Source organism: Mustela lutreola, chromosome 2 (genome assembly GCF_030435805.1).
Source record: "Mustela lutreola isolate mMusLut2 chromosome 2, mMusLut2.pri, whole genome shotgun sequence".
Classification (NCBI taxonomy): Eukaryota; Metazoa; Chordata; class Mammalia; order Carnivora; family Mustelidae; genus Mustela; species Mustela lutreola.
This window is the reverse complement of record NC_081291.1, coordinates 42911437-42926828: the sequence shown is the minus strand read 5'-3', so window position 1 is coordinate 42926828 and position 15392 is coordinate 42911437. Positions and strand designations below refer to the sequence as shown.

Below are 15392 nucleotides of genomic sequence, written 5' to 3'. Positions count from 1 at the left end.
AATACACCACCAACTTTATAAAACCCAACTGTCTTCTAAGCAAGCTAAATTCTGCCCTTCTCCATCCCCAACCTCCCAGAAAGTCTCTAAAGAAAGGCTGTAACAATGTTAATGTTTTGATGATGTCAGCCTTCAGAACTCAAGATGTTTCATTCAACATATTTTCTTGAGTATCTATGAAGTATACACATCATATATATGTATGTTAAAAAGAATGGTGAATTAAACATACATAATCTTTACCTTCACAACACTTTAGATTGGTAGGGAAAATATATTATAAAAGTAAACATGTCAATGAATATGTGATTATTTTAAGTAATTTTTAAAAGAATGGTATAAATCAGTGATTTAGATTTGGAGACTAGTAAGTCTTCAGCCCCAACTCCTCTTATTAGTAGTTTTCAGAACATGAATTACCCTCATAAACTTTTGAATTCTCATTTTTAAAAAATCTACTAGAAAGAAATAATAGTGTTGTTTTTTTTTTAAGATTTTCATTTATTTATTTGACAGACAGAGATCACATGTAGGCAGAGAGGCAGAGAGAGAAGAGGAAGCAGGCTCCCTGCTGAGCAGAGAGCCCGATGTGGGGGGCTCAATCCCAGGACCCTGGGATCAGGACCTGAGCCGAAGGCAGAGGCTTTAACCCACCGAGCCACCCAGGTGTCCCAGAATAATAGTGTTTTAAGGATTAAAAGAGTTAACAATCAAAATACTTAGAAAATTGCCTGGCATATAATTTATACACTCAACTAATAGTATCATTATAATTGCTCACAGTGTTTATGTTTTACATACCCTTCCTTTTACATAAGTTTATCTTTAAACTAGTGTTCTTTTCAGACTAAGAACTATCCTTTTGAATAACAGTAATGGCCTTTTTTTCAATTACAACAAGTAAAGGTTCAAATTTCCATTCAATATTTTTATGAATACATAAAAACTATTAGACTACTAATACATTAAAAAATTTCACTACTGGAAAAAGGCAAACAAGTGGTCCCTAAGTATTCACTGTTCCCTGTCACGACATCCTAGAAACCATCTGCTAGCTCACTCTGCAGCAAAGTACTAAGTATTTCACTATGATGGGCAAAATTTTGTCATTCTACATAGCAACTAAAATAATTTATAAGACTTTTTTTTTTCACAGAGATAAAATTTTTTTCATAAACCACTGTTGTCATCAATACACAGCAATAGAAATAATACATATGTTAAAAGCACCTATAATATAACTGGAAATAAGAAGGATATCTGCTTCTGTCCTATACACTATGGATTTATTTTTTCAAGCTGACAACGGATATCTGACCAATGAATATAAAGTTTAAATAACAAATCATTTTGATATAGAAAAATAAATCCATAAAATGTTAGTATGATACTAGATGATAAGTCATACAATGATTAAGAGTTGGGCCCAGCCCTACCACTCAATGGCATGTAAACTTGGGCAGTCATTGATTCCCACACCCTCTCCAATCTAAGGGACAGTTTCATCATTAGTAAGTGGACAGAATAATTACAAGCCACAAGTTGTTTAAGAATTAAATGCCTACTATAAGCCTAGTGCCAGGAGGCACTGAAGATACAGTGGTGAACAAGACTAGAGTCCATGCTAACAGAACTCACTGTCTACATTGCTTACTTAGAAATGGAAGGTACTGTTTCTTATTTCATAAAAATGCTGAGGATAAGCAATATGCATGGTCCACCAGAATGGAAAGTGTAAGAAGTCAATATAGCATTAATAATATTTCTTGCATATTATCGAATTGGGTAAATCCTCATACAAATAAAAGAAACAAGAAAAAATTGTGCATTGATTAAGGCAGAATATACCTTGTACTTCACAAACTGGAAGCAATTTTCCAACTGCAGATGTCTTTTTTTTTTTTTTTTTAAAGATTTTTATTTATTTATTTGACAGACAGAAATCACAAGTAGGCAGAGAGGCAGGCAGAGAGAGAGAGAGAGGAGGAAGCAGGCTTCCTGCTGAGCAGGGAGCCAGATGCGGGACTCAATCCCAGGACCCTGGGACCATGACCTGAGCCGAAAGCAGAGGCTTAACCCACTGAGCCACCCAGGCGCCCCATCCAACTGCAGATGTCTTAAATGTTCCTGAAAATGGTCAAAATTATTCTATTTAAATTTTCAAAATCATGTTAGGAGAAACCAAACAATGTGCTGCTTATAAGAAGGGAATTATTTGGTGATGTTAATGTGAACTCAACTCACACTAGAGTGAAAAAACTGCAACTAACAATATAGCAGGAAATTCCAGTGCAGCATCTGGGTTTAGAGGATTGTAAGTAGATTAACTTGAAAGTCACATCTTTTCTCATGTAACTTGTCTGAATAGTGGGCATATCTGTTCTGTTTGTTTTGAATGTTCTAATTTGAGGATGGTTTATCTTAAGCAAACATATTTATATTGAAATAGTAATATGTTTGAATATTAACGTGTGTGTGTGTGTGAATGTACAATGTTTTACAGGGATTAGAAATTGCATGTGAGGGGCGCCTGGGTGGCTCAGTGGGTTAAGCTGCTGCCTTCAGCGCAGGTCATGATCTCAGGGTCCTGGGATCGAGCCCCGCATCGGGCTCTCTGCTCGTCGGGGAGCCTGCTTCCTCCTCTCTCTCTGCCTCTCTCTCTGCCTGCCTCTCTGCCTGCTTGTCATCTCTCTCTGTCAAATAAATAATAAAATAAAAAAAAATCTTTAAAAAAAAAGAAAAGAAATTGCATGTGATATCATACTCTTTCTAGATTTGCACTTTATGATATGATATATATGTATACTAGCTACTCTGCTAGATATACATACTATATATGTATACTATGGTATATATGCATACTAGTATATATGTATATGGTATATATGTATACTAGCCACATATAGTTTTTTAAATTTAAATTAGTTAAAATGAAAGATAATTTAAAACTTATTTTTTCAGTCACAGTAATCACATGGAAAGTACTCAACAGCCACATGGGGCTAGAGATGAACATAATGGACAATACAGATATAGAACATTTCCATCATTGAATGAAGTTTTATTGAGTAGATCTAGTATAGACATTCATTCATTTTTACATTTATTTTTACTCATTTACCTTTGTTTCTTTACACCACAAACATTTATTAAGGACCTACCATGTGCCAAGCCCTGGGCTAAACCATGGGATAAAATGATAACCAAATATAGATATTATTCCAATTGCCATGAAACTTACATTCACATGGGATAAATAGACACACATGCAAATAAGTTAAAGCTGAAAATATGATAAATGCTAAGAAGGAGAGACAAGGGGTATAATTTTAGAGGGAGAAGACTGATCCACCTAGGAAAGATGACTCTAGTGAAGTTACCATTGACATGAGATATAGGATGTGCAGGAGCTGGTTCAGCAAAGAGGGAAGAAAGTGTAGAGAACAGACAGATGATCACGTGCAAAGGCTCTGTGGTTGGGAGGGCCTGGAGAGTGTGAGGGAGAAAAGGTCAGTGTATGGGAACTAGTAAAGAGAGGGTGAATTTGGTCAAAGTTGATCCTGGTCCGTATTATTGACACCTTGTAAACCATGTAAAGAGCTTGTCTTTACCCAAAAAGAAACAGAAAGCAATTTTAATCAGAAAGGTGGTGTGGTCAGATTTGTGTTTCAGAAAGACGCTCTGGGTACAGTCTGGAGAACTACAATATGGGCAAGAGTAGTAAGGAGTAGTTAGGAGACACATCCATGCATGTTACCATCTCTCCACCTGCCACCTCTAGTTTAAAAATAGACAGGAAGATTATAATTTAACAACAAAAAGCATCCATATTAACATGGCTAAATTTTTAAAGGAGTTATTATGATAGAATACAAACTTGACCTCAAACTTGTGGACATGATAATTTCATAACATATGTGATTTTTTTTTTTTTCTATCCACAGAAGCAATAGGAGAAGGAACAGACAGGGAAGAATGTGAATATGCTGAATTTAGCGCCAAGCCAATATTGATCACACTTAATGGTAAAACAATAAAGGTCTAAAGAACCCAGCTGCTGAATAACATTAAAGGAGATAATAGGGTTGCCTGGGGGACTCAGTCTGTTAAGTGTCTGACTCTTGGTTTCCGGTCTGGTCAGGATCTCAGGGTTGTGAGATGGAGCTCTGTGGCTCCCTGCTCAGCACCCAGTCGGCTTGGGATTCTTTCCCTCTTCCTCTCTCTACCCTCTCCCCAATAAGTAAATACTTTTTTTAAAAAAAAGGAGGTAACAGAGGTAAAGTAATTAAGTTCGGGAATGGTAATTTCCTCTAGGGAATTAAAGAGCTTAAATACCTGTGTAGGAGACAACTAAACTAAAAACACATTGATTCAGGTTCCTAGACAAGAAATTCTCTGTTGGCCAGGGTGGTGCAAAGTAACCACTTTCAGAGGGTGTAGTAATATGCTCAAAGGAGGGGCAAACTCTTTTTTTTTTTTTGTGGCCATGAAAAATCCACTGAGCAAATTCTAGCTATTTTATACCCAGTCAAAAACAAAAACTAACAGAAAACAAACAATGAACTCCTCACTGTCGTTAGAATATTTGCTAAGTTCCTGCTTTCCTACAGGCTTTGCAGCTGCTGCTCCCTTCACTTGAATGGCTCCTTCCCAGATCTTCACAGAGCTGCCCGTCATTCAAATCTCTGATCCAAGGTCACCACTTTCACGAGGCTTTCCTTGGCTAGCCTGTCTAACAATGGCCCATGTCCTCACTTTTAATAGGAAGTTATCACCATCTGACACTTTATTACCTCTTTATTGGCTGGGCTGTTTGTTACCTCCCGATATTATACTATAACTCCTCTAAAGACAGAAATTTGTCTTACTTACCTCTATATCCCCAGCACCAATGTCTGGCAAGTCTTAGAGTTCAGAAAGTAATAGGTGTAAGAATGACTAAATGAATGATAGGACAGATCAGCTTGGGAGTAGAAGCCCAGCAGTCAGTTCATCTTTGGAACTTATGCCACAAAATGTGCTGACTATTGCTTTTGAACTATTTCAATAGAAACTCTTACCTGATCTTGTAATTTGTTTCCACAATGTAAACAACTCTGTAGTCTTTCTAGTTATGAGACCTAAAATTCTCTTTTGCTTGGGGCTACTGGACATTGAAAGTGCCACGGTTCATGCACTAACTTACTACATAACCTACATGAGGGAAGAATCTACGTCCAATTCATCTTCTGTATTTCCACAGAACCAAAAAAAATAGTGCCTTGTAACAAAAGAAGTCTGTGCTCTTGAAATGTTTCTGAGAGGAAAGAGGAAACGGATAATGGAAGAAGGCTTAAAATTTATGAACTAGAAATGCACACATTACTAAACCTAGGATGTGGAAGAAGATCATAAAGTCCATTCAGAAATGACAAAGAACTGTGTGTGGATAAGAAGAAAAGCAAACAAAATTATGAATTGGAAATATGTCTGTCAGTACTCCTAAGACTTGAAGAGTACAGAAGAGTCTGTGCAAATTCTGTAAAGAGCGACATAATAAGAGAATTACAGCAACAACTATAACAGAAATGTAGACACACTCTGAGACTTTCAAAAGCATAAGTAATTCTCGCAATATTTTTTTACATTGCATACATGTGCTTGTATAATGAAAACATGTTTTAAATAACAGTAGCAATATTATGGTAAAGCATAAAAACAATGAAAATTAATTTTCATTAATCCATTAATAAAGTAAATAGTAGAAATAAGAGTCCCCTGTATTTATAGCAATTGATAAAACTATTTACATGCACACTATTTAGGAGTATAAAAATTTTATTTCCCCAATTCTGTTGAAATCGTGCTACAGTGCAGAAAACATCTACCATATGACTTCAGTCAGCAGATATCAAAACAGGGTTTTATCACAATGCTATTTTTAATAGCTAGAGATATGACTACCAAATAGAATTGTCACAAAAACATGATCCCCACTTAACATGAAAGATGACTTTTCATAAGAGGGCTTCAAACACAGCACGCATATTAAAAGGAAGAAGCAGGATGCGTGCTCGATGCCCAATACTCCTCCCCACATTCATCAATGTTCACTTTGATTTCCCTTTCCTCTCTCCACTGCTCCTCTGAATCTATCTGTCAGATAACCATATCGCATGTTTCCTGATTTCCACAGCTTAGCATGAATATATCAGCTTTTGCAGCTCTGCATCCCTGGCTTCAATGGATGCCGATGTCCATTCAAAATTAAAAATCTTGACAGTTTTTCTCTACCCTCACAAATTCCCTTCATTTCATCTCATGAGAATTTCCCATGTGGTAAATGTATCAAGCAGGTTTCTGCAATCTCCCTGACAACCTCTCTGCCTAGGACCGGCTAGAAATAATCAGTGGGCACAAGGGTCGACATTCAGGGAAAATAAAATAGGAGGCCTCGTGGAGTTCTCCAATCCCGCTGAAATTGGTTGATCAAGGATCCTCGCCTCAGGTAGAGCATTAGCCTGAAATGATTTCCCTTTTTTCGTCAAACGTGGCTTTCAACACTCTTTTGCCAAATTCACCTTTCCCATCCTTCTGGGATATCTTGTTGTTCCATAAGCCTCATGTCACTTTTTATCACTAAAATTTAGGCTGACTCAAAATGCTCTCTCCTTCCTCATTTCTGTCCAGAATTAAGGCTGGATGGAATTTATTAAATGAGGAGAAGAATGCCGTCTCCTGTTTTATTCTTCCTCTTTCTGTAGCATCTTGGAATTCCAACTGTCACTTCCAGCCTGATTGCCCGTTGGGTCGGCCCCTGCACCAGCCCCAGGCACTTTCCCCTCCATCCGCTCCCACCCCATGTCTGCCCCTCATTCCTGATCCCGGAAGGATCTCGAAGCGTCCCAGAGTGTCACAGCACTCTTAGCAACCCCCTTAGGTGAGGCACCCACAAGAAGAGCTCACAACCAGCCACTTACTCCGGGGGTCTAGTTGATCTACAGACCTGCATGCACCCCTGCTGGATCCAAAGGTAAAAGTAGGAGCTGCTCCACTGGCCCATCCTATGACCACTCCCAGATCTCTCCTGCCCTGCCCACAGCCACACAGCCACAGGCCAGGAAGTCCACCAGTGATTCAGGGAACACATTACCAGGGTCCCATCTCTCAGGCACATCAACCTGTTCAAAGAATCAAGTCAGACCCCTTCACCTGACTTTGCATAAGGAAAGGTGCTATGGGGTGGGGGGACTCTTACCACAAACAATGCATAATTTACACAATTTCAGAGAGCCACTCTCATCTTCCTGCCTCCAAATTTTTGTGTACACAAGCAGGACAGCTGGTAATGCTGAGGAACTCTGACCTCTTTGGGTTCTTAGGAAGCCTCTGAGGAAGATTCTGGCTCTAAGGTTTTATTTCTCTCTTTATTAAGATTTTGTTCCTCTCTTACTAAAGATTAGCTGGTCTCTATGTTTTGAGCTGTGAACTCTAATTACCAACTTGGGATCCACAACAACAAAAATATGAATTCCCACTCAACATCCTTTTATAGGATTTTACATATCATGTAAAGAGAAGAGATTTTACAGATCATGCTTTGAGTTTTAATTTTCTTCTCACAAAATAATAACAAAAAATTCTCATAATTTTAAGGTAATATCAGCCACTAGAAGCATCTCAGTACCAAAAATTTATTAAGGAAGGCATCCAACATTAAGGAGAAGTAAACAGGAATTAAAATATGAACACAAAATAGAGGAAAATGAATAATCCCAACCCGCCCTAAGGCTTAAATCACCTCCCAGTGGTTAATTTATAGATCTTATGCAAAGGAAGTTGCTACCAGGGCAAGGAAAGAAATTCTCATTATATTCGATGCCCAGAGATCACCAGGGAAATAATGGCAAGACAGTCCTTCTCAGCATAATTTCAAAAAGAGATATTGCTGCCAAGTAAAACTGCCTTAACCAAAATGGTATCACTTAGCTGTTCAGTTCGTCAACAGGCACTTCTTTACATCCTGCTGTATACATCGAAGGAGCAGAAAATAGAGCAGAGTCCTTACTATAAAGTAGAAGCAACAGATGAATAAATGCAAGGAACTAGATGCGCCAATATGAAAAGGAATGAGGACAAATTATGCCGGTAAATGCTACAGGGACGCTCGCACGGGCTCTGCGATCAGCCAGCTCCCAGCAGACTCACTTCCTACCATTTCAAGTAGGGGAAGGCTGAGATCCTCTCCTGGATGTCTCAGTCCGTTCAGGCTGCTACAACAGAGTATCACAGAGTGGGTGGCTTATAAGCAATAGAAATGTACTTCTCACAGTTCCAGAGGCTGGGCAGCCCGAGATCAAGGCAGGAGCAGATGAAGTGCCTGATGGGAACCGGCTTCCTGGTTCACAGCTGCCTTTTTGCTGGGTCCGCCCACAGCAGAAAGGGCGAGCGAGCTCTCGGATGTCTTTCTTATAAGGACGCTCACCTCATTCATGGGGGCTCGCCACTTAGGACTGAACCACCTCCCAAAGTGCCCACCTCCAAATAATATCAACATATGAGTTTGCGGGGGTGGTGCTCAAATAATCATTCTACATCACTGGATCCTAAGATAATCAGAGAACAACTCGGATTAGTAACTATTGTTTTAATACCTATTTTTGTTATAATGGGAATAAGTAACTGTGTGTTATGATATGAGTAAACTCTGGAGGTGTTGCCTTGCAGATTTAGAACACATCCATGCCCACCTCTGATAGGTTAAAGAATTCACAACAAGCTCACATGTGTTCGAAGACTATCCCATTTGCTCTTACCTTATTGTTCTAAATGAAAATAAAACTTGATCCCATCCTAAGCCCCTAATGCCGCAAAACCACACGGTCTCTATCAGATAGGTTGCCACTGAGGGCCAGTAGCACATACCACCCCAAAATGTACCATGTTGGCATGTGGATTAATCTGCGCTAAAAACCATGAAGACCCAGCAGCCTCAGGAAGAGTTTTTGTTTTTGTTTGTTTTGCCTCTCCCTTAACTGCCTAAGAGAATTTTTTTTTTTTAAGATTGTATTTATTCATTTGAGAAAGAAGAAGAGAGAGTGAACACAAGGGGGCGGGGGTAGGATAGAAGAAGAGGGAGAAGCAGGGCTCAATTCCAGCACCCTGAGATCATGACCTAAGCCGAAGGCAGAGGCTTAATCCACTGAGCCACCCAGGCACCCCATGCCTCAAAGAATTTAGATAGAGGGTTTGTACCAGAAAGACAGAGTTATTGTCAGAGAAACTTTCAATATCAGAAAGACTAACATGCATGACAGGGCAAATATCTATTTACCAAACATGTGCTCTTCTCATTTTCCCATGAATTGTCTTCCTCCCCTTTGAAGCCCAGAACCCGACCCCCTCTCAACTCAGGACAGTATACAAGCCTCAATTGTCTGACTGCCTGTGAGTCTCATATTTGTCTATGGGGCTCCCATATGTATGAAGTTAAATTCGTTTTTCTATCTTAGCTCAACTTAATTATTAGACCAGCAAAAGAACCTAGAAGAAAAGAAAGGAAAAGCTTTCAGCTCCTACACCACAAAGCAAGCTTCCATCCTGAGGTTACTGGCACCAAAGCCAGGGCTTATAAAGAAAAAACAGTTACGATGCCAACTTGTACCCTGAAGAAAGGGATTAATTTCACAATCACCATCAACCACTGGGCATCCCAAAGAAATTTACAATCTAAGTGAAAATAGCATGCCTGCTAGGCAGATAAAGCTTCAAGGTCAGCCCCTACCCTTCCTCATTAGATTGCTGACACTGAACCTCCCCCAAGTAGAAATTCCAAAGCTGCCCCTGGTAAAGACAGAGCTCCATTTGTCCTTCGCTGGTGTCCTTGCTAAAGGTGCCCATCAGCGCCACCTATAGGTCCAACGGGGCAGACGCTTAAGCAGAGCCTGCTTTCCTATCGCTGACACAGCTCTTGGTACCAAGTCCTGATTCAGCTACATAATTCTTCCAGCTGTAAGAAAGAAGGATCTTTCCCTAAGCATTTATATTTGACCAGGGGTACTGTACATCACAGTTGGCCATGGTTACTGAACTTAGCAGATTTTATAGACCTTTTCACAACTGCCCTTAAGAATATGATCTGCTCCTAGAAGACAAGCTGCACAGACCCAGAACCAACACCCCCACTTCAAATACCCACCGGTTTCATTTCTGTTTCTCCTCATGAAGTTGTTTGTTTTTCTTAGAAGCCATATTATTTTTATCAAGTTTCAAGAGATTTCAAGAACCATGAATCCTGAAGAGAAATCTCTTCCATTTTAGAAGACTCCTAGAATGCTGATCCAAACTTACCACCTCTCACTTGGTTCCACTCCTATCTTACAGCAACCATCAAGTTTTTAAAACCTTACAATCCCACCTCATTAAACCTTCTGCTTCACTGTGAATACTTACAAGATTCTGGCAGTATATTTCCCATGCCTCTCCCCACAGGTGTTGAATGAATCTGAGTATAATATATTATTGTACGGAATTCTAGAAACATCCAGGCACGGGCCCATGCTCTTCCCACCACATATCATCATTCTTCTGTGCTTGCATCAGATCAGTCAGATTTGCATTTAAACTCAGAAATACAGTACCTTTGATGAAAGAAGTTAGGTGAAGCCCACTTCCTTATCTAGAAAAAGAAAACAATTAAAAAAAAAGGATACTTCTTTGGTGACCAGTAAGTGATGTAAAAATATCATAGCAAATATTAATCGAGTGATATTACATAAATGTTATAGCAAACTTTATTGAATGCTTACAGTGTGTTGCATTAATGGGTATTATCTGATTTAATCTCATAAAAAACTATCGGGGAAATATCGCCATTGTCTCAGTTACAGATGAGGTTAGTGAGACACAGAAATGTTAAACTATTTGGTCAAGTCCATACAACTAGCAAGTATGGGAGCCAGAACATAGACTTCAGCAGGCTACTCTATTAGCTAGTTTGCCAAACCACTGGTCAATTAAATAATGGTGTGTCATGCAAATAAGAGATCAACACAGTTCCTGGCACAAGGTACATGAACCGAGGAAATGGCTGTCTTAGAGGCAGTCAGAGTAGTCACAGTCAACATTAGGCATGATGCTTCCATTAAACACCATTAAGTGGCAAATTTACTAAATAACAACTACTAAATAATAACATCATTAAGTGGCAAATATTCAACTACAGAAGGTGTATTTCCCTGTAGTTCTTTCCCAAAACCCAAACTTATGACTCTTCAAAGTGCTCAGGATTGCTGACCAGGAAGCAATAACTGGAAAGGAATGTTTACATGGAGATGTAGAAGTGTAATTCACATAGCGTGGTCTGCTCTTTTATGCAAATGGCCCTGTATGAAAAGAGACAGAAGGTCTTTGTTTTCCAGAATGACACATTTTTCCTACAACCCCAAGACTATATTATTAATTAGAATGTCCTCTGTTAAAAGACCAAGGATCATTCATTCTGAGAGTCAAATAATGAACATTGACTTTGCGTCTCCCCAAAAGCTCCCAAGTCTAAATCTCAAAGATAGGAAGTGAGAGTTTACCTTGGCAATCTTAATGTATGGCACATAGTAGGTCCACAACATACATCTATACGATGCAGAAATGATATAGGACAGGCACATTTTGTTAGTTTAATAGTCATGCGTTATCAAAGATGTAAATTGCCAGCAAGTGTTCTCATTGTTGTTCCATTCGAGTATTATGTTCAAAACTACTTCTCCCTTTCTATTTATTTGAAAAACTATACATTCTTATTACTTCTGAGTTCTTTTTTCTCCTGCAATATTAATAGGAGCTCTACGAGTCCATTTTCAGAATGATTCCCAAGGTATAGTAAAGAGCAATAAAGGCAGGGGTTATGAACGGTATCATTAACTGTGTGGGCTTGTTTTAAAAGTGCATAAAGAAATAATTCACACGTCCTATTCATGTGGCAATGAATTTAGTGTCATTTGAATACAGTACATAAAAAGAGTCACTCAACTCATTTAACTACTAATTGGTTATCCTTATATTAAGGTCTGAATGGCAGAGCTAAAGCAAAGCACCCAAGGGGAAAAAACTAAAATAAAAAACTGTGGGGCGTTTTTGCAACTCTGTCCTACACAGTGATAGTGCAGCTTACTGATACTATCTATCTTAGGTAAGACAATTGCTGGAAAGGAACACATAAGAAAAGCTCACTTTTTCCAAATCAATATTAGCACTTTGTGCTACCCCTATCTGGCACTGCACATGGACCCATTCAAACGGTGTGCCTTACACAACTATGTTTAGCTATGAACAAAGTAAAAAATATGTGGCATCATTAAAATCACTCTTTCGCCATCCACTAAGCCAACACAAATACGGTGCACATTCTCTATGTTCCAAGAACTGCAAAAATTCAAAAGATGCAGAAAAGCAAATACATGCATAAATAAAAAATGTCATATAATTCTCATCTTTGAGAAAATGGACTCAATAAAACCAATTATGTGAGTAAATCTTAGCTAGACAGAAAAACAAATATATAGATGTGTGAGTGATCTGGAGCAGTGACAAATCCAAGCTGGAAACCAGGGACCTCTCATGATTGTTCTGTGTAGCACATCTTATTATTGGAGGTTTCCAATAATAACAAATGAACGTTTCCTTCCTCTAACATTATTCTTCCTTAAGAGAAACAAAATAACAAACAAGAAAGATGACACAGTGGTACAGAGAAGTAGCTGGCAAAATTCAGAACCATCATGGTATAAATGAGAAATTTTCAGTTAACTGTTCAGCAAGTCTATTAGCTTTTTTCCCCCCCTTTATTAACTACTCCAAGAGCCATAACCTGTTAATGCATCAATACCACCCTGGGGATGAGTCTGAATTAGCTCTTTCAGATGGCTAGAAGTTCATGTGATGAATCACTATTAGTCTCCGAGCACTAGAGTGGACAGAAGCAGGTTAATGGAGCAGCTCATTTCTGTTCTAAGGAGCGTAGGTCCCAGAGCTTCTGGATTCTGCTTGGGAGAAACTCCTTTAGCAGAGAAATCTGCAAAAAAATCTAGTCTCCAAACTTCCTTCACTTTGCATGGCATGTATACTATCTTCACGTCTCGGTCATTCTCAAGTCCACAGGGACGGCCAATCTTTAAATATCTAACTGAGATCATTACAAAGCTGTCATTAAGGGTGACAGCTGACAGTAGTTCACCTGGTAGCTGAATGAGTAGAAGGCACCTCCACAGACCCTAGAACCAAAGGCAACAAACTGCACATCGGTGCCTTTTGTTTAGCTTGCACACTGGGTTTTATGGAGCCTTAAATTAGTTTCCTCTCCTTTCCTTTCCCTTTCCCTTCTTCTTCCTCTCCTCTCCTTTTCTTTCTTTCCATTTTTTAAGTTTGTTTGTTTGTTTAAGAAATCTATACACCCAACGTGGGACTTGAACTCATGATGGTGAGACTGAGTCACAAGCTCTTCCGACTGAGCCAGCCAAGCGTCCCATTAGCTTCCGTTTCTTACTTTCTTTCCTTCCTACTTCCCTCCTTTTCTTTCTTTTCTTCTTTTCTTTCTTTCCTTCCCTTCCTTCTTCTTCCTTTCTTCCTTCCTTCCTTCCTTTCCTTTCCTAACTTCCTTTCTACCTGCCTTTTCCTTCCTTCCTCCTTTTTTTTTTTTTTTTTTTTTTTTTTTTTAAGAGAGAGAGAAAGACAGAGACAGAGAGCAACAGTGCAGAGCCCAACTTGGAGGCTCAATCCCACAACCCAGAGATCATGACCTGAGCTGAAATCAAGAGTCAGATGCCTAACCAGCCGAGCCTCCCAGGCTCCCCAGAGTCCATTTCTTAAACACTAGGAGCATGGACAATAAAATTCAAATTTCTGTCCTTTTTATTATTAAAAACGTAGAAAGTTTGACAAGACAAGTCCTGCTTTGACACATGGCACCAATCTTCCAGAGCTGAGCAGAACATTCCAGTTTTGGAAGAGGCTGTTTTCGCCAGTACTCCAGTCTCCTCCTCTCCCTATTGTCTTGTACCTCTCCTGATGCCTCCCTCCTTTGCATGTGAATGTGTGATACCATCCACAGTTAAGTTATTGTGGATGTTACTGCTATGAACATTGGGGTACATAATAAATAAATAAATAAATAACATAAATAAAATAAAATTATAAAATAAAACAAAAATAAGTAAATGCATGATACCAGCCCCATATCTACCATAGATCTTAGCTGTGAATATACTCAAGCTGTTAAAACTCTCAAACTAAATTACTGACTTAAAGAATTTATTTATAACATATATTGCTTAATTTCTTATTAAAATACTAAAGATTAGGGGCTCCTGGGTGGCTCAGTGGGTTAAAGCCTCTGCCTTCAGCTCAGGTCATGGTCCCAGAGTCCTGGGGTTGAGCCCCATATCAGACTCTCTGCTCACCAGGGAGCCTGCTTCCCCCCTCCTCTCTCTGCCTGCCTCTCTGGCTATGTGTGATCTCTGTCAAATAAATAAATAAAAACTTAAAAAAAAAAAGACAGATGTAAAAAAGAATACTAAAGATTGAATTATAGTACAACAATAATTGTTCTTCACAATTATTATCATTTTATTCACAATTATTTCTTCTTATAAATACTGATTTAGCTCCTTTACAGCCAACCCTTAACTTTGTGACTTACATTTTAAGTGTTTTATTGATCGTGTTTCAAATTTGACAGATATATTAAAAATCAAAGGGCCACAGAGTTTTAAGGATGGAATGTTTCTTCAGTATCATTTAGCTCCAAATCATATATTTTACAAGTAAGAAATCAATAAATTTGTGATCTTTTGAAGGCACACACCTACTGAATATGAAATCCAAGGATGGAATATGATTTTTTATCCTCAGTTCAATGCTTAATTTTAGTAGTAACTGGCTTTTCCTATCACATGATGCATCATGAAGGAAAAATAATACCATTTTCTTTTTTTTTTTTTTAAGATTTTATTTATTTTATTTGACAGACGGAGATTACAAGTAGGCAGAGAGGCAGGCAGAGAGAGAGAGAGAGGAGGAAGCAGGCTCCCTGCTGAGCAGAGAGCCCGATGCGGGACTCGATCCCAGGACCCTGAGATCATGACCTGAGCCGAAGGCAGCGGCTTAACCCACTGAGCCACCCAGGCACCCCTCATTTTCTGAATATTGTATTCTTCCTCCTCTTTCTTTTTCCCTCCTTCTCTCTTTTTCTTATTCCCTCCCTAAGTACTTTCCTCTCCTTCCTCTTTTTCTCTGCTTCTCTTCCTCCTTACTTCACTAAGACCCAAGAGTTCACCTGAAGGTAAAAATTATGTAAACATCATGCTCAACAGACAGTGTTTCAGTGGACAGCTGCACTGAGTAATGGTGTAGACAATTTT

At 38.9% G+C, this 15392-nt stretch overlaps 1 protein-coding gene across 18 annotated transcripts in view; it reads right to left on the bottom strand.

Moving 5' to 3' along the window:
- CHL1 (cell adhesion molecule L1 like) overlaps positions 1-15392 on the bottom strand; it is a 218951-nt gene that overhangs the window by 138609 nt on the left and 64950 nt on the right. For 7 of the 18 annotated variants that reach the window (XM_059161520.1, XM_059161525.1, XM_059161518.1 and 4 more), the window contains one exon: positions 10620-10657. The exons of the other annotated variants lie outside the window; for them this stretch is intronic. The gene's annotated coding sequence lies outside the window, so the exon portion shown is untranslated. The remainder of the gene's footprint in view (positions 1-10619; positions 10658-15392) is intronic. 18 annotated transcript variants of the gene reach the window in all.